Source organism: Camellia sinensis, chromosome 7, assembly GCF_055761805.1.
Source record: "Camellia sinensis isolate YWXY chromosome 7, ASM5576180v1, whole genome shotgun sequence".
Lineage (NCBI taxonomy): Eukaryota > Viridiplantae > Streptophyta > Magnoliopsida > Ericales > Theaceae > Camellia > Camellia sinensis.
In genome coordinates this window covers 171,409,626-171,415,625 of record NC_138967.1, presented here as the reverse complement: position 1 = coordinate 171,415,625, position 6,000 = coordinate 171,409,626, and positions in this window count along the sequence as shown.

Below are 6,000 nucleotides of genomic sequence, written 5' to 3'. Positions count from 1 at the left end.
CAGGCTCCAGTTCAGGCCCAGGTTATTGAGGTAGGGCCTTCCTTCTTGAAGAGGGAATTCTTTCGGTCCAATCCGGACGAGTTTGTTGGGGACCCAAAGGAGCCACTTAAGGCTGACGAGTGGTTGGAACAGATAGAGAAGACGTTCGAGATGCTTGGCATCGAGGACGGGGCTTTAAAGGTGACCTTGGCATCCTTCCAGCTGAAGGGAGATGCGGGTCAATGGTGGAAGTACGAGAAGGGCAGCGTTGGTGGTGCATGGGAGGCGTTTGTGAATGCTTTCCAAGAGAAGTTTTTATCTTCAGCTGCTAGGGAGAAGCTGAGGGAGCAGTTTTTCCAGCTTAGACAGCAGGGCTTGCCAGTGGCCGAGTTTAAGGCTACTTTTACTAGTCTATCCAGGTTTGCACCTGAACTGGTGGCGTCCGAGGAACGCCGTTGTTTTGAGTTTGAGCGGAAGTTGAGACGTGGACTCAAGTTGAGGGTTGGAGGGTCCTTTATCCGAGAGTACAGACGTTTGGTTGATGCTGCTGCTCATATGGAGATTATGATGCAGGAGGAAGACGAGGGGCAGAGAGGCTCCAAGAGGAGCCAAGATGGTCAGGGTGACGGCAGGAGACAGAGGGGTTCTAACCCTCAGCAGTCTCAGGATGGTTTGGCTAGATCGACCTTTCTAGTGCCGAGTGCGGGCTCTGGAAGAGGTAGTCAGGGAGGCTTGACTTGTTTTGCGTGTGGCCAGCTGGGTCACAAGTCTTCGGTTTGCCCGCAGAAGGGAGGGGGTCAGCGAGCTGCTTCTTCTTCAGCTAGACCTCAGGGCCAGAGTCAGGGTAGGGGCCAGCCTTTGTCTTGCTATCAGTGTGGTCAGCCTGGGCACTTGAAGTGGTTTTGCCCACAGTTGAGTGCCACTTTAGGAGCGTCTGGTTCTAGGCAGACGCAGAGTTATCAGCCAGCTCAGTCTGTGTAGGCCTCGAGGGCCAATCCGGGAGCTTCGTCATCCCAGTCAATGTAGCAGTCTTTTGCTCCTAGAGGTGAGCAGGTAGACCAGGGGCCTACAGGGCGCGTGTATGCTGTTACCACGCAAGACCTAGTACCGGCTCCATCAATGGTGAGAGGTACCTTTCTGTTTTGCAACTCGGTTGCTAGTGTTTTGATTGATACGGGTGCATCTCATTCTTTTGTGTCTGCTACGTTTGCATCTGTTTTGGAATTGGAGTTGGCACAGTTAGCATCTCCTATATGTGTAGTATCGCCTGTTGGTGGTGAGTTGATCCTGAAACAAGGTGTTAGGGGTTGTGATATAGAGGTCGCCGACCATAGGCTTCCTTTTCCTTTTGTTGTCTTGCCCGTGAAGGGTTTTGATGTTATTTTGGGTATGGACTGGCTATCGTCATACCGGGCTGTTATTGATTGCTATCGCCAGAGGGTCACAGTTTGTACCTTGAGCGGGGAGTGTTTCCATTTCTTGGGAGATCGGGTTGGTAGTGTGTTGCCACCGATGTATGATCCGCGAGGACGGAGTGAACTTAGTGGTCTACTTGCTAGCTTTTTGAGTGGTGAGTGTGATGAGACCCAGATTGTATTGCCGAGGGTGGTTTGTGAGTATTCAGATGTTTTTTCCGAGGATCTCGTTAGTTTGCCACCTCACCGAGAGATAGAGTTCTCTATTGATTTAGTGCTCGGCACAGCGCTGATTTCTATGGCACCTTATCGTTTTGCCCCAGCCGAGTTGAATGAGTTGAAGATTCAGCTCCAGGAATTACTAGATAAGGGTTTTGTTCGCCCTAGTGTTTCTCCGTGGGGAGCACCGACCCTCTTTGCTAAAAAGAAAGATGGTGCCTTGAGATTGTGTATAGACTATCAGAAGTTGAATTGGGCTACGGTCAAGAATAAGTACCCTATGCCCCGTATAGATGATCTGTTTGACCAGTTGAAGGGTTCCCGTTGTTTCTCTAAGATAGACTTGAGATCGGGTTACCACCTGTTGAGGGTCAGGGAGGAGGATATTCCTAAGACGGCATTCCGTATGTGGTATGGCCATTATGAGTTTCTGGTGATGCCATTCGGGCTTACTAATGCACCGGCAGTCTTTATGGACTTGATGAACCGGATCTTTCGGGAATTCTTAGATCGATTTGTAGTCATTTTCGTGGACGACATTCTTATCTATTCGCCTTCTGAGAAGGAGCACGAGGAACACTTGAGAGTGGTGCTTGAATTGCATAGAGCCCATAGGCTGTATGCCAAGTTTGGGAAGTGTGAGTTCTGGCTAGGAGAGGTCAAATTCTTAGGCCATGTGGTATCCGGGGAAGGGGTGTCTGTTAATACATCCAAGGTAGAGGCAGTGCAAGATTGGGCATAACCTAAGAGTGTGTTTGAGATCCGCAGTTTTCTGGGATTAGCTGGGTATTACCGTCGGTTTGTGAAAGATTTCTCCAGGCTAGCTTCGCCATTGACTAGATTGACGCGAAAAGGGGTCAAGTTTATGTAGAGTGAGACTTGCGAAAAGTCGTTCCAAGAGTTGAAAGTTAGGTTGACCACCGCTCCGGTTTTGATTATTCCGGAGAGAGGGTTGGGTTATGCGATTTATTGTGATGCCTCACGAGAGGGTTTGGGTTGTGTGTTGATGCAAGAGGGGAAAGTGGTAGCTTATGGCTCACGTCAGCTGAAAATACACGAGAAGAATTACCCTACACACGACCTAGAGTTAGCAGCAGTGATCTTTGCCTTGAAGATTTGGAGGCACTACCTTTATGGCGAGAGGTTCGAGGTGTTCTCGGACCACAAGAGTTTGAAGTACCTGTTTACACAGAGAGACTTGAATTTGAGGCAGAGGAGGTGGATGGAGTTCATTGAGGACTATGATTTTGAGTTGCACTATCACCCGGGAAAAGCCAATGTTGTGGCCGATGCCCTTAGTAGGAAATCCATTAGTGATGTAACTTGTACAGCCATCCGGGAATGGGAGATGTTGGGTGCACTTGGCGAGTTTGACTTGCTTCTGAGTGAATCAGCTGAGGCTGCGGCCTTGTTTTCTGTTGTTGTGCAGCCTACACTTATGACCCGAGTGTTAGAGGCACAGAGAGGTGACCTTGAGGTAGAATCCCTCCGAGAGAAGATCTCAAATGGGAAGGTTGAGAAGGGTTTGACGGTGTATCCCGACCTGAGTGTGAGATACCGAGACCGTTTGTTTGTGCCGGAGTCTTGCCAAGAGGAAGTACTCCGAGAGTTCCATCATTCACGTCTTGCGGTGCATCCGGGAGGCACTAAGATGTATCGGGATTTGGGTTGCCAGTTTTGGTGGCGGGGTATGAAGAGAGATGTGGCTGTTTTCGTGTCTAAGTGCCTTACTTGTCAACAAGTGAAGGCCGAGCATCAGAGGCCAGCGGGTTTGTTGCAACCCTTGCCTATTGCCGAGTGGAAGTGGGAGCATGTCACTATGGACTTCGTTGTAGGTCTTCCGAGGACTCAGCGGGGTAGTGATGCTATTTGGGTGGTTGTAGACCGGTTGACTAAGTCGGCGCACTTCATTCCTATGCGCGTGCGAGATTCGGTGGATCATCTCACCGACTTGTATATTCGGGACATAGTGAGATTACACGGGGTCCCAGTGACGATCGTCTCAGATAGAGATCCTCATTTTACTGCTAGGTTGTGACAGAGTTTGCAGAGTGCCTTGGGCACTAAGTTGACCTTTAGTACGGCTTATCATCCTCAGACTGACGGGCAGTCCAAGCGTACTATTCAGATCCTTGAGGATATGCTTCGAGGTTGTGTCCTTGACTTTAGTGGGACGTGGGAGAGGCACTTGCCCTTGGTGGAGTTTGCCTACAACAACAGTTTTCAGTCTAGCATCGGTATGGCACCATTTGAGGGCTTGTATGGCCGACCGTGTAGGTCTCCAGTGTGTTGGGCCGATGTGGGTGATGCACCTCTGTTGGGTCCGGAGTTGGTTAGGAAGACGACGGAGAAAGTTGAGCTTATCCGTAGGAGGCTTGTTACAGTCCAGAGTCACCAAAAGAGTTATGCCAACCGTAGAAGGAGGCCTTTGGCGTTTGAGGTAGGTGATCATGTCTTCTTGAAAATATCACCTAAGCGAGGTTTGATGAGGTTTGGGAAGAGTGGGAAGTTATCCCCTCGGTTTATCGGTCCCTTTGAGATCCTTGAGAGGATTGAGGAGGTTGCTTATCGTTTAGCTTTACCGCCGTAGTTGTCCGGAGTGCATGACGTGTTTCATGTGAGTATGCTTCGAAAGTATGAGCCGGATCCGTCCCATGTGTTAGATTGGACCGACTTGGAGGTAGATGAGGATGCCTCGTATGAGGAGAGACCGGTTCGGGTCTTGGATAGGCGGGATCAAGTCCTGCGTGGCAAGACCATTCCTTTGGTGAAGGTTTTTTTGGAAACATCACGAAGTCGAGGAAGCCACTTGGGAACGTGAGTTGGAAGTCCGCGAGAAATATCCGGACTTGTTTGTTGATGTGTAGCCATATATTGGTAATTTTGTAATATCGTTGAACTTAAAGAACATTGTATGTGTCTTAAGTTGTAAAACATTGTAAATGTTTTGGTTAATGGAAGTTTGTTTTAACATTGCGTATGTTAAGTATATTGTGGAAATACAAGCATGATGATAATGTTGCATGTATTATGGAATTGTGGAAAATGAGTTGAAATCGGTAAATTTCAAAAGAATGCATGTTGATAAGGCAGGTTGTTATGAATAATGTGATATGCCTCTTGAAAAGAGATGGGATTGACCGGTAATGGGTCGGGTTGTTTAATATTATGTTGTGATAATGTTGGAAATTGAGAAAATCTTGTTTTTGAAAAACTTGTATTTAATTTTGGGGACAAAATTCTTTAAGGGGGGGAGGTTATGGCGATCCCGGTTGTCCCTTACTGTTTTGTTGTATTCCGAACTCGGTTCCGTGATGTTGGTGGTGGTATACCTTGTTGTCATCCTTTAATTCCACTTGATTGAGTTTTAGGATGTATTGGGCAGAGTTGTTACAGATTGGTTAGGCTTTGGTTTCAATTCTTTGTTGCCCAGATTTTTTAGGAGGTCCGCTCGAGCGGGTCTTCTTGCGCTCGAGCGGAGATTGCACGCTTCCAGTATTTTGGTGCTCTGCAGAACTTCTGCAGGCATGTTTTTCACGCTCGAGCGGATTTCTTTACGCTCGAGCGGTGGCGCTCGAGCTGGTATTCTGGCGCTCGAGCAGGTAGTACTTTTTGGTGTAAGTTCTGGGAGGGGGAAATCCACGCTCGAGTGGACTGGTTTTCGCGCTCGAGCGGATGTACTTTATTCTTGTGTCTTGGCGCTCGAGCGGGCCTTCTTGCGCTCAAGCATACCTAGTTTTTGTTCTTGACGCTCGAGCGTTGTGTTCTCCGCTTGAGCGGGAATGTCGTATATCAGTTGGCAGTTGGGCATTTTAAAATCACTTTTTACATTCTCTCTCTCTCTCTTACTTTCTAAAAAGACATTTTGAGAGTTCCTCTCTCTAGTAACTCCCTTCTCTCTAGGGTTTGATCTAGTTAGAGTGTTTCCTTTTCCTTCGGCCTTTGTAAAAGTTGGGTTGATCGTCGAGGGCTACATATTGATCCGAGAATATTGAGTTTTGGAGCACGTTGAGTTTCTTCACCTTCTTTCCTTGAGCTCCGAATTTGAGGTAGGGATTCCTACTCACTCTTATGGGTTTTAACCTAGATTTTGAGCTTATTGTTTAAATGGTTGATTTTGGGACTTAGGGTTTCAAAATGTGTTAAAGTGGGTTTTGTGATTTTGGGCTCATAATATGTATTTTGGGTTTCAAAATGGTGTTATTGATGTTGGTTGTTGATATTTAGTGGGTCAATATTGGGAAATGGGGTAGAAAACCCTAATTGGTTGTATAAATTAATTGGTATGATTAATTTGAGAAAATTTTGGTTATATGGAATTGAGTTGAAAATAATGAAATTGGTTCATTATATGGTTGAATAGTGGAGTTAGATTTATTAATCGCTC